The sequence below is a fragment of the Natator depressus genome, chromosome 14 (assembly GCF_965152275.1).
Source record: "Natator depressus isolate rNatDep1 chromosome 14, rNatDep2.hap1, whole genome shotgun sequence".
NCBI classification, from domain to species: domain Eukaryota; kingdom Metazoa; phylum Chordata; order Testudines; family Cheloniidae; genus Natator; species Natator depressus.
Window position 1 is genome coordinate 17406254 of NC_134247.1, and position 25644 is coordinate 17431897.

General features: G+C 46.4%; 1 protein-coding gene and 1 long non-coding RNA gene across 8 annotated transcripts in view; one reads left to right on the forward strand and one right to left on the reverse strand.

The window, feature by feature from the left end:
- The window catches only part of SEC14L1 (SEC14 like lipid binding 1), a 94877-nt gene that overhangs the window by 4715 nt on the left and 64518 nt on the right, over nucleotides 1-25644 (forward strand). For 2 of the 7 annotated variants that reach the window (XM_074971611.1, XM_074971616.1), the window contains exons 3-4: nucleotides 1157-1224; nucleotides 9212-9262. The exons of 1 other annotated variant lie outside the window; for it this stretch is intronic. The gene's annotated coding sequence lies outside the window, so the exon portion shown is untranslated. The remainder of the gene's footprint in view (nucleotides 1-1156; nucleotides 1225-9211; nucleotides 9263-25644) is intronic. 4 more of the 7 variants (XM_074971612.1, XM_074971618.1, XM_074971613.1 and 1 more) reach the window with 2 other exon arrangements.
- Nucleotides 1098-25644, reverse strand: part of LOC141998690 (uncharacterized) — a 48263-nt gene continuing 23716 nt past the window's right edge. Inside the window, exons 2-3 of the long non-coding RNA XR_012641886.1 lie at nucleotides 6293-6456; nucleotides 1098-1550 (exon numbers count right to left, since the gene is read on the reverse strand). This is a non-coding gene — a long non-coding RNA (uncharacterized LOC141998690). The remainder of the gene's footprint in view (nucleotides 1551-6292; nucleotides 6457-25644) is intronic.

The window sequence follows — 25644 nt, forward strand, 5'->3', positions numbered from 1 at the left end:
TCCAACATTTGATACGATTGTGGGAAGGTTTGGATTCTAAACTAGCAGAAGACCTCATAAGTTTTGGCGCACACGTCATTTCCAGACTGAAGTTACAACTGGTTAAATATTTAAAGGGTATTAGGCAAGATAAAGTACTGCATAAGAAACAAGACTTATAAGACATTTTTCCCTCCACCCAGCGTACAATGTAGTACAACTACTTATAAAAGTTGTTGTTTAGTGGCTGCTGTTGAGAGGTTTGTTTTCTTGTAGCTTTTTCTTCTTTGTAAGCCAAAGTAAATATTTAACTTGGAGACCAACATTTATAAGAATATTAAAGTCAGCAACTTTAAAATAACAACCTGTGTGCATACACAGCAGCAGGGAAGAGGAAGGCATTTGGTAAGGAGAGTGCTGTCACTTTTAGATTATCTTATTGTAACTTGATATAAAATTTCTCCATCTGTTAATGTAAAATCTCACTTGCCAGTTACTAGCATAAGATATTTTAACATGAATAAAATACTTGCAGGTCATTATGTTAGGCAGTTTAGTATATATAAAGTTTCAGTAGTATTGTGCCTGGATAGCTGACCTTGTCAAAATCCAGAAATCCTTCTCTTCAACCAAAGTAAGGGAAGGGTGCATTTGTACCTTCGCCTTGAAATTGCCTGAGTTCAACCATACTTTGGCACTTGTCTAGGCTAGCGTCATCTTGAGCCAGGCATTCTGTATTTGTGGCAGGTAGGCTGAGAGTTACTAGGCCACCTTTGTTTATGGAGTGGTAAACTAATGGGCCATTTTGGTATGGGGAGTACTTGCTTGCAGTCTTCGAGGTCTTCTGTAAATGTGGTCAACTGCTCATCAGACCTTCATCTCCTGAGACACTTGCTCCATTTGCACTTGTCCAAAGAGCAGGCCCCCACTCTTTTAAATCCTGCATCAATACCTTTCACAACGGAACTTTAGAGCATCTGGATATAAGGCTTTCGGTGAATTCTGCATCAGCTTCATTAAGCAATCACAATGACTTGCAAATGTCACCCTAAGCTGAATGTACTTTCTAAGTTTGCTTAGCTGCTCGTATTGCACTCTGCACAGCTCTGACCTGCCTGTAGGTGAAGCCTTTTGTACTGTGTTCTTGTACTTATGTGTCCTGATTATTTCTTTCCAGATGACTTGACTGGAAGATTACACCATAATAAAGGAGCAGGATGCCATCACTTCAGCTTGACTATCCCTGTATGTAGTCTTCTCACTTGTAGAATGTGGCTTTGCCTAAACACATGAATAAAATCTAACTTTCAAAAAAGATCACTGTAACTCTTGTTAAATTCCTGCCATATAACATGCACAAGCCAAAAGAGGTCCTCAGCTCTGCAAGTTTCTTCTGCACTTCTGGCAGTGCTAACTTTTGGGAAGTAGTGTACTCGTGGCAAATGGGACACTTCCTAGCTGTGATGTGGTGCTTTGAGGATTTGTAGAAGTAATTCAAACCTTGCTGTCCTTGAAGAATACTTCAAGAATTTGAGAATATATTCTTGACGTGGCACTTCTCATTTTCTCCACTAGAGGGTGCAAAGGTATGTTAAATGGCTGAATTACAATTAAACAGAGCAGATCCCGAGACTTTTAATGAGAAACACATGCAATGAGGCGAGAGCTGGGTTGGGAGTACTTTCCAGTTAAGGAATTCTCTATCTCAATTGGCTTTTGTTCAGGATGAATGCAGATTATGTAAGGGGCCAGCTGTACTGAAAATGAAATCCACATGACAATACATGTTGTGCATTTAGGAACTAGTATTAAGCAAACAGTGTAGGAAGAGGGTCATTTATTGCGGGAGAAACACCCAGTAGTGCCTGCTGACTGTACTAATTTTAATTTACTCTGCTGTGTAAAATGTGGCAACCAGGAGACTTACCCTATATTGAGGGAAATAGCCTACTAAATCTGCAGCATGTAACTAGTACTATCGCTCCAGACCAAATGTAAGAGGCCCATCCTTCACACTTGGCATGGGAACTTGGTCTAAGGCCTTGTCTATACTAGAAAACTGCTGTGGTGCAAGTCTCAACAATGCAGTGACTCCATGCTAGCCCATCTGTTCTGGGTATATTCAGTGCCTTGCATTCCTGCATAGTACTCTCTGCAAGTGCTGTTAATTGTGGTACTTGGGATGGGTATACTCAGTGGTGACCTGGAACCGGTTTGCTCGCGGGACAACCGGTTCTAAAAGGGCTTCTAAATTTAAAAACTGGCCAAAAGTGGCACCTTAGGTGCCGACTCTGTGGGTGCTCTGGGGCTGGAGCACCCACAGGGAAAATTTTGATGGGTGCAGAGCACCCACCGGCAGCTCCCCAGCCCCAGCTCAGCTCCGCTCCGCCGCCTCCCCTGAACGCGCCACCCCGCTGTGCTTCTCTTCCCCTCCCCCGGCTTCCCGCGAATCAGCTGTTTGTGCGGAAAGCCGGGTGCGGGGGCTGAGAAGCAAGCGGTGGCTTTGTGCTCAGGCCCAGGGAGGCAGAGGCAAGTGGGGGGCAGGGCGTGAGGAGGGGTGCCCGCGCCGCAGCAGGTAACCTGGGGGGTGCGCGCGCAGGGGAACCGCTCCCCGCCCCAGCTCACCTCCGCTTCCATGGGCCTGAGTGTGAAGCCGCCGCTTGCTTCTGAGCCCCCCCACCCTGGCCGCGAACAGCTGATTCACGGGAAGCCCGGGGGGGCAGAAAAGCAGTGCGGGGCAGCGTGTTCAGGGGCAGTGGAGGTGAGCTGGGACCAGGCGTGGGGCGGGGAGCTGCCAGTGGGTGCTCTGCACCCACCAAATTCTCCCCGTGGGTGCTCCAGTGATCAGTGGGGGGAGCAGCTGCTCCCCTACCAGCTACGCTCCCCTGCCCCTAGGAGCCAGAGGGACATGCCGGATGCTTCCTGGAAGCTGCCCCAGGTAAGCACCGTCGGGACTCGCCACCTGGCGGGTCCCTCTGGCTCTTAGGGGCGGGGCGCAGTGGGCACCCACTATGGTGGCCCACAAGACCCTCCTGCCCAGTTCTGGGGGCAGTCAGGGGATGGAAGGGGGGTGGATGGGGCAAGGGTCTGGGGGGGGGCCCTCAAGGAACATAGGGGGTTGGATGGGGCAGGAGTCCTGGGGGGCGGGGGGGGGGCCTCAACGCCCTTGTGGGATGAGGAGGGAATCGGTGGTTAAGATTTTGGCAGCTCATCACTGGGTATACTGTATATTTGCATCTGTTCTGTGTTTCCATCTCCAACTTCAAATGACTCTGTCCTGCTCAAGGATCCATGCACCAATTGTGAGAGAAAGGGGCTATGCCCTAGTACTTGCAGATGCTATAAAGGAGGGTCACTCAATGAACAACCCAGAGGATTGGATGGTAGTATGATGAGCAACTTGGGTGTTGCAACTTGAGGGAACAAGGAGGCTGATTATTCTGAACTGATTTCTTCTCTTTGGATCATACCCTGTTGCGTGTGGTTTCTTGCTGAACTAACTGTTCTCTTGTGTTCCCCTTTTGATCTACAGATGGGAGTGGTATGGGTTGGAATGAGGATGTCCCTCCAGGCCTATTGATAGTGCCCAGTCAGTTCCCTCATCTAATGCAGTGGGCCCTAGGCAATATTTGGTCCTGGGTTGGGGACAACACAGAGTGCTGGACACTATTGCAAGGCAGGTGGAATTACTAGCGAATAGGTTGGGAGCAGTATTGTGCGAGATATGCTGAGGCAACAAACGGACTGCCATAGCAACCCTCCTAAATGCAGTGTTGAGTCTGTGCATGCAGTTGCTGCCAAACAGTTTCTCTCCTTTGTGTTTTCAGGTGCATTACTAGAGAATAAAAGATCAGGAGTAGTAGTCTGTGTAGCAGTGTGAGAGTTATGCTGAGGCAACAGACAGACTGCCGTAGCTCACATGCTGCTATGCAGTTAGAATATTGCTCCAAATCTATTACCCTCTAGTGATTCACCTGCACGCACACAGACAAAGGAGAGAAATTAATTGCTGAGCAGCCACTGCATGCGCACATTCAACACTGCATTTACATTTAGGGTAGCCCGGCTGAGGCAACAAATGGACAGCCATGGCAGGCAAACTTCAGTGTAACGCAGTGTTGCGTGTGTATGCAGTGACTGCTGAACACTTTCTCTCTGTGTTTTTTCAGGTGAATCCTTATGACACTTCCAAAAGAAGCTTCCATAAAGCAAAATTTAAAGCTGTATTTTCTTTCTTGTCCTCTGCTGCTCTGGCTCTTTGAATGTGGGATCAGGGAAGAGGCAGAGTAGAAAGTAGCTGAGTATCAACTTGGTTGCTCTCCCCTCCCCTTTTACCACTCCCCCTTGCCCACCCCATGTGAGTTACTAAGTGAATGACTTGACAGGTATCCGAAGCAGTGCTTCTAAGCTGTAAGACTGGTCATTGCTGGATAGGCAGGAGCATCGTAGGACACTGGGACTGCACTTGGAGGGCCAATTGCAGCAGTCACACTAGCACTTCCTTTCTACAGTGGCATTGTATTGGAAGTCGCTGTGTCTCTGCACCACCTATTTAGCTTTGCCTAGAGCAAGGGTCGTGACAATGAAGAAGTAAATGCCTGCAACGATGCATAAGTAGGGCCCTACCACATTCATTGCCATGAAACATGCATCACACACCGTGAAATCTGGTTTTTGTGTGCTTTTACCCTATACTATATGGACTTCATGGGGGATACTAGTGTTTCTCAAATTCGGAGTCCTGACCCAAAAGGGAGTTGCAGGGGGGTTGTAAGGTTATTTTAGGGGGGTCACAGTATTGCCACCCTTACTTCTGCGCTGCTGCCTGGCCAACAGCCGCCGCTCTCCGGCTGCTCAGCTCTGAAGGCAGTGCCTTGCCAGCAGCAGCAGCGCAAAAGTAAGGATGGCAATACCATACCATGCCACCCTTCCTTCTGCGTTGCTGCCTTCAGAGCTGGGCAGCAGGAGAATGGTGGCTGCTGACGGAGGGCCCAGCTCTGCAGGCAGGAGTGCAGAAGGAAGGGTGGCAATACCATACCATGCCATCCTTCTGTGCTGCTGCTGGCGGTGGCTCTGCCTTCAGAGCTGGGCTCCCGGCCAGCAGCCGGCACACTCCAGCTGCCCAGCTATAAAGGCAGAGCCGCCACCAGCAAAAGCACATAAGTAAGGGTAGCAGTACCGCAAACCTCCCCCCTACAAAAACCTTGAGACCACCCCACAACTCCTTTTTGGGTCAAGATTCCTACAATTACAATATCGTGAAATTTCAGATTTAAATAGCTGAAATCATTAAATTTATGATTTTTAAACTCATGTGACCATGAAATTGACCAAAATGGACTGTGAATTTGGTAGGGCCCTATGCATAAGCATTTGTGTAAAACAAGCATTCCGGAGGGGATCACAATGCCAAAATTCTCTACCTTAGGCAATGCTGAAGGGACTATTTATGCCTCACTCTGCCAGTACATGCTGGTCAGTCTTGTAACTGGAATAAACCTTGGAGGGGAGTGATGCTACTGTGCTTCATGCCATACTAACTTAAATGTGTTGCCACTCTATTATGAAATAGATGGCTAACTCATTGAGTTATTTTTCACATTGTACCGCTTGGTGAACTTGAAGATTAACATGTTTATTCCGTTGTTCAGTTATACTGTAACTTGTCTTCACTGCTCCCTACCTGCAGCAGGGGTAGCCTAATGCATGTACTAAGTGTGTGGCTGCTTAGTGGCCCTTGCTTCAGTCTCATTCTGTCAGCATTTTCCTTTCCCCAGCAGCAGCCTCTTGGCAGCACCCAGCTACTTTGAGAGATCAGCTGGAGCCCACAATGAAAAGTGCCCTGAACCCCAATCCTGTGCTGCTATAGAAAGCCACTATCTCCACACTAATCTCAACCCACCTTATAGCTACTGGCTGGGGACCCACTCTTGGCTTTGCATCGTCTGCAAAACCTAGAGCTGACTCTGGTTTGGAGCTTGTATTCTAGAAGCTCTGAGTTGAACCTTACGTAAGTCATTTTCTATTGGCAATGGTGTATTTACCCCTCGGATCATGCAAGGTCTTGCTTGGGGCAGGTGGGCCATGCAGAGTCTCACTGAAATCAGTGGGATGTTACATGTCAGCAAGATCTGCCCATATGGATCAAGTTGCAGGTTCAGGGCCTTAGGCCTGCTCAGTTTGTCTGTAAGGAATCTGGAATGGGTTCTTGTAGATTTTATTCAAAGGGGGGAAAAAATGCTTCTTTCTGAATACTTGGCTTCTATGCAAGGAATATTAACATTTTACAAGATCAAAATTCAAATTTTCTTACCATGCCTTGGCATAAATCGTTAGTAGCTGCTGTTGTGTGCGCTTAACAGATCGCGCTCTTGCACAGGCATCTGACAGGAGATGCTCGCTGTCTTCTAATGGTCATACTGGTGTACTTGCCAAGAGCGGATGTGACTTGCCCAGGCTGATCTCTTAACACTTCCGCTGTCAATACAATACACTGTCTGAATTAGTTAGTTATGCTAGATGTATTGCTGTAGACAGCCCATTTTGCCTAAAATGGATATCTTCAGGAGACTTCACTTCCATACAATCAATGTGCAGAGGCCTGTTTTGTGTATTGGTGTAAAATTGCAGTAACTAGATTAGTGATTGTAAACATCCTTAATTCTAAGAGAGCAGAACTGACTTGTGAAAAATGGGTCAACTGTTTACTCGGGGCTGTGTAATTTGCAGAACTTATTTAAGTATCTAACTTGTTTTCCAGCAGAAGTGATCCTTGCACGTTGTGGAACTGACTTATGTCTGTTTGAAGTAGAGAACGGCGCTAACCCTAACTTCTCCTCTCTGCCTGCTTCAGCCATATAATAGACTTCACTCTTTCATGCTCTGCTATGTGGAGGGATATACCCTGATTTGCTTATCAATTACCCACTTTATTTTCATCTAACTGGTAGCTGCTGAGGGCCTTTAAAATCACAGATTACATTTTATTGCCAAGACTAAGAGGGTATCCAAACACACAAGCCACTCAGTGTTGGTATTAGAGATGTGTATTTTATTCTTAAATTGTTCTGCTGGGCAATCCCATACAATTAACACAAAGTAAATGTATTAATCCATCACATAATTCTCTTCCCTGACTAGCTCTAAGCACTCCCTTTGGCTGTGGTTCTCCTTACTGACTTTTTAACTGAAGGGAAGCCTAGTTGCAAATGTCACTTGGAATAAAAGCCTGTGGTAAATCGGGTGACTATATCTACTCCTGCTCCCTTCACTTCCCCCAGCCATGCAGTTCAAAGGAAGTTGGCACCAGACTGGCACTTGGGAGACCAGGGTTCTGTTCCCAGCCTTGCAGTTGACAGAACGCTGGTCTCCCAAGTGCCAGTCTGGTGCTAACTTCCTGCATCCTTGCTGCAAGGAGGATGGATTACCAGCACAAGTGGAATCCATGCTCTAATCTAACCCACATCCCCAGCCAGGCCAGCTTGAAAGCACCACATAACTTGGATGAGAGAGCTTTGTGTGTGGATGGGGGAGTGGAGCAACATCCACATAAGAACCTGAGCTAGCTTCAGTGAAGACGTATTCCTAGTCTTGGTGCCTCAGTTTTCCCATCTGCACAGTGAGAATAAGGGGCTTTCCCATGTTTATAGAGTGATTGGAGAACTACAGGAGAGGCGTGCTGTATCAGCTAGCCTCACATACATCAGGATAAGCAAGCATTAGCATCTGTGGGTCTCTCTCATGTGACAGACTGGAAATTCTACAGCTCCAATTTCGAAAAAGTTTTGTACTGAATAACTAAACTGCTCACTCGAGTTAGCACAGCCCTTGGGCTTATTCTAATATTCAGTTTATTTTATATTGGCCAGAGCTGCCTTGTCCTGGGTTAGAAATAAACTTCCATGGACAGTTCTTGCAGTAGCAACCTTGGAACAAGAAATGTCCTATCTGCTATAGTGATTATTATTTAGAGAGGCTGGGTGGAGGGAGGATTGACTGATCAACCAGGTGCACCTAACAGCCTGCCCCAAGGTCGGGATAGGTTACACAGAACCAGTCCAACTCCTCCGTTTTGCCTTGAGACAGTTCAAATATCAAGGGCTTAGACAGGAAAGGAAACCTCAGGGTGAATCTAGACAAAGCCTCCCTTGATCACTGGCTGAAAAAACAAATTCCTCCACCATTTCAACATAGGGCCCTGGCTACCTGAGGGGTTACTTTGTGTGGCTCTAAGCAGTCCTAAGGCCAGCATAGCTTGCTCCTGGAGGACCACCTTGATGGAAGGGAATCCTTAGCTGCTGTGGAGAGACAGTGCGACTGCTCCCATGCCAAGCCCCTCCATGTACCTGGGGGAAAGGAGGACAGGGCTGGTGCTCCTTGGGGTCATTGGACACATGACTTAGAGAAACCCACGAGTTGTTAATTCTGGCAGGGAACCAGCCCATTACACAGCTGGACCAGGATCATGAGAATGCGAAGACAGGGCCTGCTCCATTGCCCACTGCAGCCAAATCTCTTTCCTTACCCCTAGTTGAGCTGTACATGCCTCAGCTGCAGCTGTGGATTGGGACTAAGGTCTCCGGTAAAGCTTTTTGTTCCTTTCTCCCTGTGTCCCTGGTTTGGTGTGTAGTTAAATTCTCCACGTTTCATGCAGAATGCCTTGTAGCTGTGGTTTTTTTGGGAGAAGAAAGTGGGGGTCTGTTTTAAAAGTTGTCTGAAAGCAGGCAGCTGATCCTGATGTGGTCTAATGCAGTCACTCCCAACCTCTTTGGATTGGCTGCTGCCTTTCCCTCACCATCCCTGGCTCCCCTTGTACCACATCTCACTGTAGCTGCCACCATCACTCCTTATTTCTGTCCACTTGCTCTCCCTCTTTTTTTTTCCCATTCACACTATTCTTATTCTCCTCCTCCTGCCCCCAGTCCACATTTGGAGCTTGGCATGCCATGCCTGCTGCCACTGTTGTTCTGATTTCTTCTCTAACCTGTATAATTACAAGCTATATAGTCTGCCTGTATTATGTAAATTAACTTTTCAAATCCTAGGGCTAAATTCACCCCTCAGAGACCAGCACAATCTTCCATTAGGTTCAGTGCAAGTCAAATGCTTTTCAGTAGGAGAACTCTGCCTGTCATTCACATGTGGTCCTGTAGCATTTACTGTGTCTGAGTGGAGTGCTTAAAGCTTCTATAAATCACTGTGTTATAGACATGCTCCATCTCTTTCTCTGCAGTGCCAGTCATCTACGGGTCAACACTCAGCCACTTTGGTGGTTCTTCATATTGTAAGTAAAACACTATGGTTAAAATACAACTAATTGTTTAAAGGAGCCTCCTTATAACCACAAGTTCTGTGTACTTTGATAAGGCGAGCTATGCACTTGTTTATTCAGTTTGCAGCAAGACGTTCCTTCCTGACTGGGTAAGAATAGTTTGTCTCATTAGTACATGAGTCTCCAGAGCAGTGAGTTATCTGTTTGGACTAATTCCACATGCTGACTGAGAGCCCAAGAGGAAGTGTGCTTTGTTAGAGAAAGGGCCTCTTGTTGGAAGTAATGTTATTCTTTGGCAGGTTATGGTCCCAGTTACATTTGCAAAGATCTTTGGGGAATACAGGCTTTCAGCTTGTCCTGAAAGTAGCAGAGGCAGTGTGTTCATAGGTCATGTATTTATAAATATGGATTCTGGTCCTGACTTCCAATCACTCCATTTCATGAACATCAAATGGGCAGAACTAGTTCTAATCAGTCATATGTAGAGGGAGTGTGCACTGATAGCATTTTTGTCCTGTTATCTAATTGTAGGGTGACACCCAGCACCCTCTCTTCACAAATGTAACATACACAGCCTTCCATTTTGGTCCCTGCTCACTTGCCAGTGCTCTCGTTGCTATTTCAATCTTGGGGCCGCTCACACCTCTGCTAATTGTCTTTGGGTCTGCTTAGCACTCCTTGTTATTTTAGTTCGGTGTCCTTGCACAGCGCTGTTGACCATTTTGATTTCTGCCCTTTTGCCATTCTGGTCATAGGGTCATGGTCTGAACAGGGTCTGTTAATCATGCACTATGACTTGGGATATGAGACTAGAATCAGGTTATCAAACTTATTTTCTTTTGTAATCTAAGATAGGATTTGAACCCAGAACACTAAACATGACCATGTTAACCCATTTAGCGCCACCCCCCCCTTGGCCTCCTGACCAGATAAACAGCTAGAATAGTAGCTATCAGCTATGTCTTCACTAGGAGAAGAGGTGTGTTCTTAACTCAAGGTAAACTCCTAGTGAAGACAAGGCAGTTTGTAGCTTTCATGTGAGTTAGCATGTCTGGTTAAAAGACCAAGCTCCCCCTGTGGGTTTTAATTTGATCTGCCGAGTTGTGTGAGAACTACAAACTTCTTGCTTTCACTAGGGTATTAATGGGAGTTCACTAACTCAAGAATATCCCCTTTTTTTCCTAGTGAAGACCGGCCATCATTAGCTTTGTCTTCACTGCCAAAAAATTGTGTCTACAGCAGCATAGCTAATGTAGTTTTTATCATGAGGAAACCAGTCAAAGTCAACTATGGAAAGGGGGTATAGTGCTGAGCTTGCCTAGCTACCTCATGCTAAAAACTACAAGTGCCTTATCTCCACTAGGATTTTAGAGTGGGGAGAGCAAACACATGTAGTTGTCTCACTATAACCCTCCCCCCCCCCCCCCAATGTGCACGCACACCTATTTTTGAAGTGAAGACAAAACCACTGTCATTGCAAAGATGCCCAGTTAGCAGGGATAATACTGCTAAGTAAGAGCTACTAGCAGTATCCTTTGAATATACACATGATGATTTCAGGAAACACTCCCTTGTCTGAGCAGCAACCGATTCCTCCTGCTACCCAGATGACCTAGCATGTGCTATCACATTCATGTTATGATAATGCTAATAAGTACAAGGATTGACATTTCAAAGGTAAACACCCAAATGGAATTTACAACTTAGTGGTCAAGTCCACTTGGACAGCACACTAGCATGTTTCTTTTAAAAGGGACATGAGTTTGTCAAATACTGACATTCAGCTCATGCAATAGGATCCTAATTTTCTAAAAATCCTTTTTTCTAAAGGAAAAAAACCCATGTTTGATTGGAGAGATTTAGCCACAGATTCATTATGACAGTCTGTACTCTTCTTGCTGAGCATATAGTAACAATTAGGGTGACCATATTTCCCTATGCTGAATTCGGGACACCTGGTAAAATTACTCATATTCAAGTGAGTTCAGTGGCAATCAATTTGAATGTTTGTACTACATAGTTCTGCTTAACATCAAGTTGACTGAGCCCCTGTCATAAATATAAAGGGAAGGGTAAACCCCTTTAAAATCCCTCCTCCCAGCTTTTGAAAGTATCTTGTCTCCTCATTGGTCATTTTGGTCAGGTAAGTGGGGTGCAAGGGTTGGGAGGATTTTTCCTCTGGCCAGGAGGGATTTTAAAGGGGTTTACCCTTCCCTCTATACTTATGACAGCCCCTGTTAAAAGAAATAGTGGGTGGCTGGCAAGCAGGGATCTGGCCAGCAGCAGGACCTGCAAGTACTGATTTGGGTGGGGGGAGGGAGAGACAGAAAATATGGGACAATTTTTGCCCATTTTTAAGAAAAAGTTGGGACACCTGCAGGAGGGCTAAATACAGGACTGTCCCTTTAAAAACACGATATCTTGTCACCCTAGTAACAATGGATAAATGCTTTCACCACACATGAGCTCTGCTTACGCACAGAAAGATGGCTTGGGTGTGATAAGGCCCCACATAAATTGTTAAACCAAAGAAGCCAAGTTCATCTCCTTTCAGGCTACAGCAAGCCAACCAGTGTTTGCTAAGTGGGAAAAGGACAATAATCAATCCTGGAGAAGGGGAGACTTTCAAGCTTCTCAGAGGATGCTGCAGACAACCCAGAGCTCTGTCACAGAGCGAACTTTGAGAGCCGAATTTCCAGCTCAGCTTTTTCATGCATTGCAAGGTCTATTTACTTCTTCAGCCGTGAGAGAATACGAATGCTGTGGTGGGAAATCTTAGATATTTGGTGAAATATTGGCCCCACTGAAGATAACTCCCACTGACTTCAGTGGGACCAAGATTTCACCCCTTATGTCTATCTTGTATTGCTGGGTTATTGTGCAGATGTTAACAGGTGAAGGGAAGCTGGGGTTACAGGCGTGATCTATTAGTATTAGTTTGTGGTGGTGCTGTTCTGCAAGCCTCCATTAGGGATTGAGGCCCCATTATGATGCAACAAGAAGAGATGGTCCCTGCCCCAGAGTATTTACTAGCTCACTAATAAGCGTTCTTAAGGATTGCCAAGGAATGGCTATGGTAAGGGATAGATGACCTTTTTAATAGTTGTGTGTATAAATGTTACTAAATAGCATCCTAAATCATAATCTTGCAACTTTGCAACAGTTGCAACTTTTCCCATGCCCTTGCTCATGGTATAGATTCCAACAAGGACCCTGCAGGGTCACCGTTCAGCTGGGGCTTTGTGAAGTAAAGATGTTACATAACGTGCGATCTGTTATTCGCCTGCAGAGGAAATAAGTTCTTGGCAAAAGCACAGTGTGCTGAAAAAATCCTGAGCCATAATTCTGACACCTTGTGAGAGTGCTGTGACATTCAAAGAGTGGGAGGGAGGTAGATTCGGCAGCTTGTTGAAAATGCTACTCAATTGGTGAGAGGAGATCTGACAGACACTTTGAAACCATGCTGCACTGGGGAGAACTGTCACCATTGTACTTGGCCAATGTGGGGTGGGATGGGACAGAGAGAGCTCATCATTTCCAGGAGCCTGACCTGTCTAAATTGTTCCCTAGGCCCACAAGGATGAGTAACATTTTAAAGTAGAAAAGCTAACCCTCCCCCATTGGGAAGTCTGTTTGATCTAGCCTACTGCGTGTTTGTGTTTAAAGCTACCCACTCTTACTCCCAACATTGGTGATGAGCTAGAAATTCCTTTTCTTCCCATCTGGGGGACCTCTGTACCTCTATTGCTACTCATTTTCCATCACTTACACCCTGGGGTCAGAGTGATCTTCCTGCCAGATGAGGATTGGAGGTATGTCACTGTACACTCCCCACCTAGGTGCACTGCTGTGCCTCAGTTTCCCCTCTATCAGCCTATCACATACACCCAATGTACTCCAAGTACTGAGGTACCCAGATACCACAGTGATGGATTCCCAGTCTATGGAGTCAGGGATGTGCATGGGGAAATCAAATCTTGGTTTTCTGCATAGTATCAAATTAGGTCCCCTTGAATGGTAGCATAGAGCCTATCCACCAATCAGGCCAGAAATGCCATTTTAATAGAAAATCTAGAGCTGGCTTAAAAAACTGAAAGATGGAACCATTTTCCATTGAAAAAAGCGATTTAATCGAAACACAAATATTTTGCTGGCAGTGTGTACAGTTGAACAAAATCTTCAATGGCAAAACATCATTTTGACTTTCTCATTTTGTTTTGATGTTGTCTAAATGTTTTGTTTCAACTTTATCATTTTGATTCATTTAGCTTTGACTTTTATATAAATGTATTTTACTATAGTATACATTTAATATTAATTATGATGCTTATTACATTTAATATATTTAAATGTTAATGATATAAGTCAAAACTAAATGAATCAAAATGATAACGTTGAAGCAAAATAATGTGACCCTATCAAAATGACACATTCAATCCTCCTGAATTAAAATTTTACAGAATTTTCATTTAATAGGAAATTTGGAAATTTCTGCTTTTTTGTCCTAATTTGGAATTTTTTTAATGTTAGGGTTTCCCACATAATGGCAATTCAGGTTTACAACCAGCTCTAAAAAAGAACCTTTCTGGAAATATATGTACCTGCCACTCTGATTTGCATAGGAATTAAGACGGTGAAGATTGCGGGGTGCAGCCCCTTCCATTCATGTAAACTGCTAATGAGCAGCTTGCCTTCACTCTTTTCTCCCACTGCCCCTACCTACTTTAATGGCTTGTAACATTTAAGGGTGAAGGCAAGCTGCTCATTAGCGGTTTACATGGTAGCCATATGGGAGACCTGTTAGCTTTTCCTGGATTTGAATGCAGCCAATTAAAATAAATGTTACAAGCTTGAGACTTTTCCCATAGAGTTGCTGGAGCATCATCTGGAGCAAGGAGAAACCTCTCTGCTATACATGTTCTAATGTATGTTCTCTGTACCTAGCTGCAGCTGTTAACATATGCTTTGTGCACTGTTCAGGACTTAATCTGTGTGCTGTACAACAGTTTGAGTGACAAGGCAATCCCCCCAGGACTAAAACAAGAAAAAAATAACCATCTCCTGTTAATCATCCTCAAGCTGCAGCAAGCTAAGTAGAACACTTGGCATATTGCTTGTGACGCCATGTTGAGCTGCCAGGCGCTGGGGAAAAATGTATGAATTAGGGCTTTTTCCTTCATGCATGCAGGGGGAAGGAGGGGAGGAAATGTCAGATCTCTCTTCCTTTGCCATTTAATACTGAGCACTTTCCATTCTCCATGTACTGTGAAAACATGAATTAAGCCTCACCTCACACCCGTGAGCTAAACCTCATCACCATTGTACAGCTGGAGAAATCAAGTAGAGAGAGGTTAAATAACATGCCCAAGGTCATGCAGTGGCAGAGCTGGGAGTTAAAAGCCAGCAGTCCCTGACTTGCAGCTCCATGTTCAATTCACTAAACCAAGCTCTCTCACTGATGAGCATGAGCCCTGGGGTGAAATCTTGGTCCTACTGTAGACAAATGGCCAGACCCTGGGGTTTTGTAGGGGGGCTGAGGTACAGACTGTGTGAAGCCAAGCCCTAAATAGAATCATAAAGAGTAGGACTGGAAGGAATCTCGAGAGGTCATCTAGTCCAGTTCTCTGGACTCAAGGCAGGACTAGGTATTATCTAGAGTCTAGACCATCTGTGCCAGGTGTTTGGCCTAAACTGCTCTTAAATATCTCCAAGGATGGAGATTCCCCAACCTCCCTAAGCAGTTTATTCCAGTGCTTAACTAGAAGGGTGAGGTCCCACTTGAGGGTTCATTGGATTATACTCTTTTGAGTTGTTGGACTTTTATGTTTGTTTCCTGATTACTCTTGGACCCTAGCACCTCAAAAGGGACAGGACTGAAGCTAGGGTTGCCAGGCACCCAGTTTTTGACTGGAACGCCCGGTTGAAAAGGGAGCCTGGCGGCTCCGGTCAACACCGCTGACCAGGCAGTTAAAAGTCTAGTTGGCCCAGTGGGGCTTCGCACAGCTCCTGGAAACATGGTGCAGGAGCCAGGCACTCCGCACCTCGAGTGTGCCTCCCTGCCTCGAGCGCCGGCTCCACAGCTCCCATTGGCCGGGAACCACAGCCAATGGAAGCTGTGGGGGTGGTGCCTGTGGGTGCACACTGCACAGAGCCACCTAGGGCCTGGACATGCTGCTCACTTCCAAGAGCAGCATGGAGTCAGGGCAGGCAGAGAGCCTGCCTTAGCCCCGCTGCACTGCCAACCAGGAGCTGCTTGAGGTAAACGCTGCCCAGCCGGAGCCTGCACCCTGAACCCCCTGCCCCAGATCAGAACCCCTTTCCACACTCTAACTCTCTCCCAGACCCCAAACCCCCTCCTGCACTTCAGCCCTGAGCCCCCTCCCACATTCCAAACCCCTCGGCCCCAGATCCACCCCAAAGCCCGCACCTCCAGCTGGAGCCCTCAGCCCCTCTTGCACCCCAGCCCGGAGCCCCCTCCTTCACCCTTAACCCCTCATTTCTGGCCCCACCCTGGTGCCCGCACTCCCAGCTGGAGCCCTCATCCCTTCCCAACCCCCTGCCCTACCCAGCCCAGTTAAAGTGAGTGAGGGTGGGGAATAGCAAGCAATGGAGGGAAGGGGGTGGAGTGAGTGGGGGCAGGGCCTCAGAGAAGGGGTGGGGCAAGGGTTTTTGGTTTTGTGCAATTAGAAAGTTGGCAACCCTAACTGAAGTGTGTCTGGGCTGGAGGCCCAAACCAATGCTATCTTGTTGCTCACAGAGATGTGCAGCTGGGTGCGTTGTGCCCTGATAGATCATGAAGGGGTACTGCAGGGGCCACAATCCCCAAGGTCACTTCATTGTCCTCCTTCAGACTCTCCTCTACTGTGATGCCCACAAGCATCTCAATAAAGGTTAAGTCGCTGATGTGCTGTGAGTGCTGCCTATCATGCTGACAAGTATGATCTCATTGTTTCCCTGTGCTCCCCTGCCTCATCTGCTGTATCCACCTGTTATCTCATTTTAGACTTAAATTGTCAGCTCTTCAGCGTGGGGGTCATCTTTTTGCTCTGTGTTTGTACAGTGCCTAGCACAGTGAGGCTCTAAATTATGGATGGGGTCCCAAGTAATTAATCATTATAATCAGATTGTGCCACCCTCAGGTGAAGTCTCATCCTATTCCTGGATCCCATAAGTGACATCTCTTGTGGAGTAAGGTACTGCAGCATGTGACTAGGGTGGCAGGAGCTGTCCCTAATGGAGCTGGGGCTCGAATCAGATGACCTGGGGGTAACTGACAATCCTGTGATTGCGGTATGCAAACTGCCAAACTTTGCACTGGAGGAAGAGGAAATTTATGTACCTGCCACTCTGATTTGCATAGGAATTAAGAGGGTGAAGATTGCGGGGTGCAGCCCTTTCCATTCGTGTAAACCGCTAATGAGCAGCTTGCCTTCACCCTTTTCTCCCACTGCCCCTACCTACTTTAAGAGCTGCTGAACACTAGCCATATGGGAGACCTGTTAGCTTTTCCTGGATTTGAATGCAGCCAATTAAAATAAATGTTACAAGCTTGAGACTTTTCCCATAGAGTTGCTGGAGCACAGAGTTCCCAATCCCTGCTCTGGGGATTCAGCCTTTAGTGGCTGGTACTCTAAACTTCCCACCCTGCTGTTTTAATGAGCCTCTGTGCTTGGCCCTGGTGTGGCAGTGCTGCCCACCTCCCATTCAGTGGTGCCTGCCATAGGCTGAGGTGGATTGCTGTCATAATGGCAAGAAGTGCATAGACAATGGAGGTGGCAGGAACTGACTGATGTCTTGAATAAATTCACTGGAGCCAGAGGTATGAAGTCACTAGAGCTGCACCAGTTCATATCGGGTAAGTTTGGCTCCTGTTCTGAAAAATTGACTTAGTTGCCCAAAAAGTTTGGGAACTACCAGCATCTGGTTCAGGCAAAACATTTCTGTTTTTCAGGTAAAGAAACTGCCAAATCAGATACTAATAGCTGGGTAGAATCTGCCCAGCCTACCAATCAGAGCCCCAGCCCTGGTGTTATATGATACTAGCTTCAGCCACGCACAATCCTCCCACAAGTCTTTGGAAACTTTAGCCTCCAGCTGTCAGGTCTCCTAGCCTCAGTGGCTGGGAGGCAGTGGAGAGGAATGTCCTGCTGCATGTGAACAGAGAGCTAGATGGGTCATTTAAGCAATAGCAAATCAGGGAATGGCCCTGGAGACCTGGATATGAATGATGCCTCCACACACACCCCTCTTACTTTGTCTACTAAACTCCCCTATTTGCCTCCCGATACTACAATAAATAGGAGCCTTTCAGTAGCGCCTTCTGCTAACTGTAATGAAAATAGGTGTCAGAGTAGCAGCCGTGTTAGTCTGTATCTGCAAAAAGAACAGTGCCACAAGTACTCCGTTCTTTTTGTAATGAAAATACTTACACTGAGCAGCATTCTAGGTGGCCAAGGCAGTGAGCAGCTCTGCAGCCGGGGGATGGGCTAAATGCCACTGATCATAAAATAAATAGTATCAGCACAAGTGCAGTGCTTAGGAGCAGGAAAGCGGTTCTGTGAATTTTACCAGAGTTACTTGGTAAAATTTCACCATCAGCTGAGGGGAGTGATTACTGAGAAATTACCCTGATCAGAGATGACTTCTCTTCACTCGGAGGTCTGCTTTTACTTTCAGTATTCTTACTTTTCTGTTTGTTGCTTTTATTCTGTTCTCCCATCCTCCCCTATTAACCCAGAAAACTGAAGTTAATTTTTTACACTGATTTTTGTGTGTGTGCCCATTTTCTAAGTTTTGCACTAAACACTGATGAAATCCCTGGGAAATTTTAAACAAAATAAAACCTGAAAGTGAAGGGCCTTGTAAATATATCTGTGAGTAGAAATGCTCCCCTTTCAAATGGGCTGAGTGTCAGGTATTTAAAAAGTGTCCTGGTAGAGATTACCAGCGCTACCCCTCCATCCAACTCTACTATGGGTTTGTCTATACTTGGAGCTAAGGGTGTGAGTCCCAGCATGTGCAGACATACTCGAGCTACCTCCCTTCTAGCTACCCCATCATTTTTAGCAAGCTGGTGCGAGTTTGTCTATGCAAGCTGGGACTCGCACCCCTAGCTCCAAGTGTAGACATATCCTATGGAGGGGTACATACAACTATGAGGATCTCACATGTGTACAGGCTACAGTAGGGATCTTACGTGCACATACAAACCCATAGAGAGAACATACACACACACAACGCTAGGACTGCAGAAATGGGCCCTTACCTGTATCTGAAGATACTGACAAGTGTCAGGCTTGTACCGTGCTTTAATATCTTCTACAGTGAGAAAGATGATAGGAGCAGGCAGGGCTGTTGCCTTCTGTGAGCGGGAACCCCATGGGATCTGTCTCACTTCACCAGGATAATGGGAATTGAAAGGCCAATTTTCTCCTTGACTCATCAATACGTTGCTTATACAAACTGCATGGAAGCTATGGCCAGCTTTACAGATACTCAGAGCAAACAGCATCAGTGGTGCCTAGCTGGGAAGGGCACTCAAAGTTTGGGTGTCAGCTGCTAAAACTGTGGGTCTGTTACATAGTGGGGCTCCCCTGTGAACGACGAGGGCTTAGTCCTGCCATCATTCCCACATTGGGCATTCGACCACTTCAACTTAGCGCTGCTGCTGCATGCTGGCCTACCTGCCTACATTTGTGACTAAAGAGCAGCAGAGTTCTGTGCCTCCAGATCCCTGTGCATCAACTTCAATAGCATTAAAAAGGCTCTTGCTATTTCAATAGCAAGGACAGTGAGGGCATCTTTCTGAGGCGTCTGCAGTGGCACGGGCGACTTGCCATGAGCTTTGTGACAGCACTTCATTTGCATTCAAAATCTGTATCCAAATACAATGCACATGCCTGTGGCATTTGCCTGTATGGTGAAACATACACTAACGGTCAACCCTGACAGACAACTCACTATTGCAATCACTTCAAAATATCCCTAAGGAACAGGCAGAATGGCCCCCAATGCTTGGGCTGCTGAAAGTCTTATAGCTCATCTAGCAAAGAGTCTGCTCAGCTAAGCAACAATAAAAATCATTCAGGAGTCTGCGCAGGGGAGGAGAAACACAGTGTTTGACCTGTGCTTGCACCATAGCCTCTTGCCTTGTTTGTGACGCAGACAGTCAACCCCTGCTCAAGGTATCAGTACAATTGAGTTCAACCTTCAGTTAAGGATCAACCTCTGCTAAGAAGCTGTTTTTAGCTACTCCTGTGAGAGCTGATTTTAGAATACAGGTCTGGCTGTAGATAGTATCTTCCTTCAGCAGTAATAAAATCCAACTGTTACAGGATTGCATTTCTGAACTCCATGAAGTTTAGGCAACCTCAGCCTATTAGTGCAAGCCTCCCATGTCTCTCATCCCATAGGGGAAAGACAGTCTTGTTTGGGGCCTGGGAAGACTGAGCCAGATATGGGACAGAACGAGCCCTTCCAGACATAGGCTACATTTGGCTCATTTGTATAACACGCTGCCAGGATTACACGACAGGAGGGGCCCAGTTTTATTTGCCCCACTGCAGTGTTAGGAGGGAACTGTAAGAAAAAAGGGGTTTTCAACTCAGCCTATGAAATCTGCTAAACCATCAAGTTCGGCCTTTTCACTGAGATGTGATCAGACTTAATTTGACAGTGATTTCTTAAAATATTTAAAGAGCTGCCTGGAATAAACTGATCGCTTCCGAGTAGTGACCTAAATTCCACTAGCTGTAAACTTCATTAGAAAGTGGATTTGTGTGCCTGCCAGGAACAAGGCACTCTGTAATTTCACTGGTCTGGCTAAGCCCATATGCTTTATGAATGCTTCCTTTGGCACAACACAGCGCACTACTATTGGAGCTTGCTTGTTCAGAGATGGTTGTGTGTGGTGGATTTTTTTTTCTCCTCCCAGTAAAAATGCATGATTTGTTTACCAATTGCGCTGTGAAATAGAGGAGTTGAGCCATCTCACTGGCTGTATAGACTCTGATACAACAGCCACAAAGGTAAATGTAGCTTGTGATCATCTTCGCCCAGCTTGAGACACTTTTCTCTCCTATCCAAGTTGCCCTTCCCCTCTCTCGGGCCTAGTGTTACAGGGACATGGGAGAGGTGGCCACAGCTCTTGGCAGCTGCCTGGTCATGTAGCTCTGAGTGCTGGCCATAAGGGGTGCCACACAGCCCTGCAAAAAGCTTCTTTTGCCTTTCCCCAGCCCAAAGGACCCCCACCATACTGTACCTCTCTACATCACTTCTAGCCTCTCAACCTAGGAAGCATGGGACTCAGTTTGCCTCCACTGGTGCCTACACCTTTCTGTGACCTCTGCCAGCTTTGGCAGCATTCAGCCTGCACTTTTCTAATCTAGATCTAGGCCCACATTTTCAGAAGCAGCCTCTGATTTTTGGGTGCCTCTGTTTTTGAGCACCCAGCTCAAGACACCTCCTTGGGCCAGATTTCCAGAAGCGCTGAATGCCCACAGTTCCCACTGACTTTAACTGGAATGGTGGGTGTTCAGCAGGGTTATGTTCAGCCTTATGTTGGGTATCCAAAAATGGAGGTACCTCAAGTCAGAGGCTGCTTGTGGAAATATTGGCCCAAGCTCTAGGCTATCAACGTGACACCTCTCACCAGAAATAAACCCACTCGAAGTGCCCCATTCTCAGAGCGGGTAAAGCACAGGCCCTAGTAGCACAACGCCCTGCCGCCTGTCAGTGTGTCTCACCGCTGTCCTGGACCCAGCTCTAGGCATAAGAAGGTCCCATTCAGTCTTTGGAGTCCCTGCTGATACTGTCAGCGAGGATGTGGTTTTTATGCCGTGCATACCTGTGCACTGAGAGGAGTTGTGGGACCCACATTTTACACTGCCTCCAAAGAGGATGATTGCTTTCTGTTACTACTGACCTAGGCTGGGTTTGAACTCTCGATTTGAAAGGGAAAGGCCCTGGAGCCATCCAGTGCACTGACCAATGAGACTCCTGTGACAGGAGATACATCTGCGTCAAACTAGAAATTCTATTTTGTTTTGGGAATGATTGTGATCTTCCCTATGGATTAGAGCAGGGATATCAAACTCAAATCACCACAAGGGCCACATGAGGACTAGTACATTGGCTCGAGGGCCGCATCACTGACACCTTTTCATATGAAGATACAAAAGCCCCCACCCCAGCGCCGCCCCCACTCCATCCCTTCCATGAGGCCCTGCGCCTGCCCCGCCTCTTCCCACCCCTTCCCCAAAGTCCCCACCCCAACTCTGCCCCCTCCCTGCCCTATTCCAACCCCTTCCCCAAATCCCCGCCCTGCCCTGCCTCTTCTCCGCCTCCACCCCTGGAAAGCGTTGTTTGGCGGCAGGAAGCGCCTGGAGATAGGCCAAGGAGTTGGGACGCGGGGCGGCGGGTGAGGGGAGCTTGGCGGCCGCAGGAAATAATGTGGGGGGGCGGGGAACTTGGCGGGCTGCAGCAAATAACTCCGTGGGCCACTTGTTTGAGACCCCTGGATTAGAGCATCCATTTTGTAGCAGAGGCTCAACACTTAGTAGACAGACATGAGACAGAGACATTAAGACAGAGCAATCAAGGACCATCAGCACTGAACAGCTCTTCCCTCTAGTGGGTTTTCTGCCAACAGGGTCATTGGCTTTGTATGTCTCTCTCTTCACAGAAATAGATGGGGGAGGTAGGAGCTGGAGCCTAGACCTTCCCCAGCTTGCAGCATATAGGAAAAGAGAGGACAGAGTCAGTGTTAAAAGGGGTATGTTTCTAAGCAAGGGAGGCCTGTCCCTCACCATGTGCAGGAAACCAAGAACTTCCAAGAAGGCAGGGAGACCTCGGTCAAACCCAGGACTCACAGGGGTGGTGAGCACAGGCTGAGGGGGATGTGTTGGGGAGTTTGGTGTTTTCCATAGAGCTGTACTTCTCTCTTGTGCTTTTTTAAAGAGTAAACTGTGAATGAGCAATTTCTGTGATAAGCCTGCACACCTTGCTTTACAGTCATGTGGTTCCTGAAGAGTGGAACTAGAAAACCAGAGCTCCCACAGCCAGCTGGACTTGAGGGGAAACATCTCTAAACAACTGTGGGGCTTGGGAGGTCTGTACTAGTTCTAGGTTGCTGGACTGTAGGGTTCCACTACCCGAGAAGGATGCCAGACACAGGGTCTGTACCTGGGAGTGCCCAAGAGACCCAGAGCTAGGGACAGCGACCAGTCACTACCCAGACCCAAGGGGGCTTAGAAGCACATGGGATTCAGCAGTTGGGTCCAATCACAACAGAGCAGTGTCCACCCTGAGAGCATGACTGGACTGGTTTATGACACCTCCCACTTCCTAATCTCACAGCTGGGGATCATATGAGTAGTACCCTTTCCAGTCTGGGTTGTTGAACATAACACCCTGGTTCCTTTTATGCTGTGACTTCTTGGGTACCCTCTGCCTCCTCTTACATTCTAAACAGTGGAATATATCCACATCTATTATAAAGACCTCCCCACTTTGAGAATTCAACCTCTCTTTGTCCTAGGCATCCTTCTTACAGCTGATATCCCTCTCTGGCACAGTTGGGTTGGGGATAACGTGTTTCCTATCCCAGCCCTGATATATGCTTGGCAGATGAGCCTGCTCACATATACAAATGATTATTTATATTAAAGTAGCATCAATAGGCCCTGATCTAACCTGGGACCCCATTGTGCTAGGGTTATTACAAATGCAAAATAAGACAGTCCCTGCCATGAAAACTTTGTTCTCTAAATAAGCTGGTTGGTGTGACTGGTCTCTGTGCACAAATTACATACAGCCTTGCAAAATTCTACTCAGCTGGGGCCAATAACTCATTTTGCCCAGAAGTGAATAAAATGTCATTAATTGCTTCAGTCTCATCATGAAGGACAGACTAGCAGATTTATGGTGGGGCTGGTAAGTAAGTTTTCATGAGAGATTTTTCAAGGCCGAATCAAAGGGAAAATACCAAAGCAGTAGCTTTTTGTACTGACTGTCTCATCTCCCGATTCAGAAGCCTAATGTGAGTTTTATTTGGCTTCTCTGACTCCTGGCACAAAGGAGCCTCAGGTGCAGCAAACCTGGGCTGCTGTCCCCTCCCCCATGTGTATCCCTCTGAAAGGAGCGACAAATTAAAGGCAAAATAAATGCAGAAGGGATAACACAGCTCCCCTTGGAGGTAAATTGGCCTTCTCCTTCCCCCAGTAAAGTCCCATGTGATTGGACTATAAGAGGCACTGTTTTGCCTTACCAATATTATGATGATTAATTTTCATAAGCAAAGGAGGAAACCAGCACTTGAATAAAGAGATAGCGCTGCTGCCATATGGGTCTGTGTTTAAACTAATACACTGGATATGGAGCCTGCAGGTGCCCAGACAATGGTTAAATTAATTTTCCATAAATCTGAGCAGTTTTACTAGTTCTTTATTCTCCCCTTGCCTCTAACACAGTTATTGTTGTTTTATTATTTGATGCAAGCTTGCAATAAACTCGTTAATTTCCTTTTGGCTGGATGTTTGCCAGAGGGGCACCCAGTCTAACCTTATGTTACCAGGATAGCTTGCACAGTTTAATCTCTAGCTAGCAGGTGGCTTTGTCTTGCCAGCCACAAAGAGCACCCTTTGTTTCTACTCCCATGTCCTACCTCCAGTCTCGGAAGGTCTGAGGCTAGGAAAGTCCTGTTTGTACCGCTTAACCTCTGGGGACACTGTGCCCAGATGGGAGGGGTCTCACAAAAGGTGCTCGGTGCTTAGAGTGTTTCCAATGAGAACACTCCTGCTGGCAAAACAACTTTGATTGCAGAAGGCGGATGAGGCTGTTTGGCTCATTTACATCTTGGTTCTAGAAGTGGGACAGTGCATTACACTCCCTTTAAAGGAAAACATATGGTCCCTTTCCCCTTCTACCTGTAACTTTGGTGGCTCGGGGATTCTATTCCCCTGTCTGTGACCTGGCTGCTGTTTCGGCTGTGGGATCCTATCCTCCTGTGATGCGTGTATAGGCTCTTGGATTTTAGCCTGCCTGGGACCAGGCTATTGTGCAGGCTCTGGCATCCCATCCTTCTCTCTGTGACCTGACTCAAATCAAGTAGTTAGTTCAGTCTAACTACTCCTGTGTGTGCTCAGAATTCACTGCAGGTGCACTCATTTATGCCCCTCTCCCAACAGCCTGCCATGCTGTAACCTGGCTAAAAATGTCTCCCTAAGTGTAACATACCAAAATATAATCAAAGCAGCAATTTTCTTCAAAAATGTGATCTCTTTAGTATAGCATGTATCTCTTTCCTTAGGCCATCTAATCTCTGCCAACAGGACTAAAGATGGGGGAGGATTTTTTCCTATATTTAGCTTTGGAGAAATTGCTATAACTAATCCGATTTAGGATACTCTATTCTCTTTTATTTTATCTCCCCTACTCAAGTCCTTGTAATGTGACTATAGGGTGCAGTTTGCCAGCTCTCAACCTTTTCTGTTGGTTTTTTTTCCCCCCCATGGAGTTGATTAATAACCTCAAAGAATAACACCTACAGCTGTTTCATTTGCAGCTGCTGGGTATGGAGACTAATTACTGACCCTCAGAACCTCTGTCACCCTACTTTGCATGTAAAAGTGCCGATGAATAGGAACTGGCTGAGGAGATGGTTATGGCTCCTGCAAAAATAAAAGGAATGTGATTTCGGTAGTTATTTTCAGCCTTTTCAAATGAAATGTAAAAAGGCCGTTGGGCATCTTTTGTCCATATAAATCTGATCATATCCATGATATGGTTCGCTTGGTCCATTGCACCAACTTTTTGCAGTTAGCTAACCTAAATTTGTGTCTTGAAAAATCAAAAATTTAGCAGTGCAGTAACAGGGAAGCGTTTATATTAAAACTGTGTAAGTGGAATCTTTAGATGGGGGGGCTTGTAAAATGCAAGTCTCCCTATTATCATACTTATCCAGTTTTTAAGGCACTTCTAAGAATATTCTACCATTCTCAGAACAGTAGATCATGTTTTGTTTAAAACACACATATACACACAAGTCAAGTCAGGTGGGATTTTGTATCATGGTTCTGGTAGGTCCAAACAACCATAAATATTGGAAGGGTTTGGATCTGGATCCAGGTCTCAGATTACCAGCATGAGCCCAACATGGCTTTCTGCATCTGCCTAAGAAGTGGCCATACAGGGTTAGACCCATGGTCCATCTAGCTCACTATCCTGTTTCTGACAATGGCCAGTGGCAAAAACTTCAGAGGGAATGAACAGAACAGGCCAACAATCCATGGTCCATCCCCTGTTGTCAAGTCCCAGCTTCTGGCAGTCAGAGGTTTAGGGACACCTAGAGCATGCAGTTGCATCCCTGGCCATCTTGGCTAATAGCCATTGAAGAA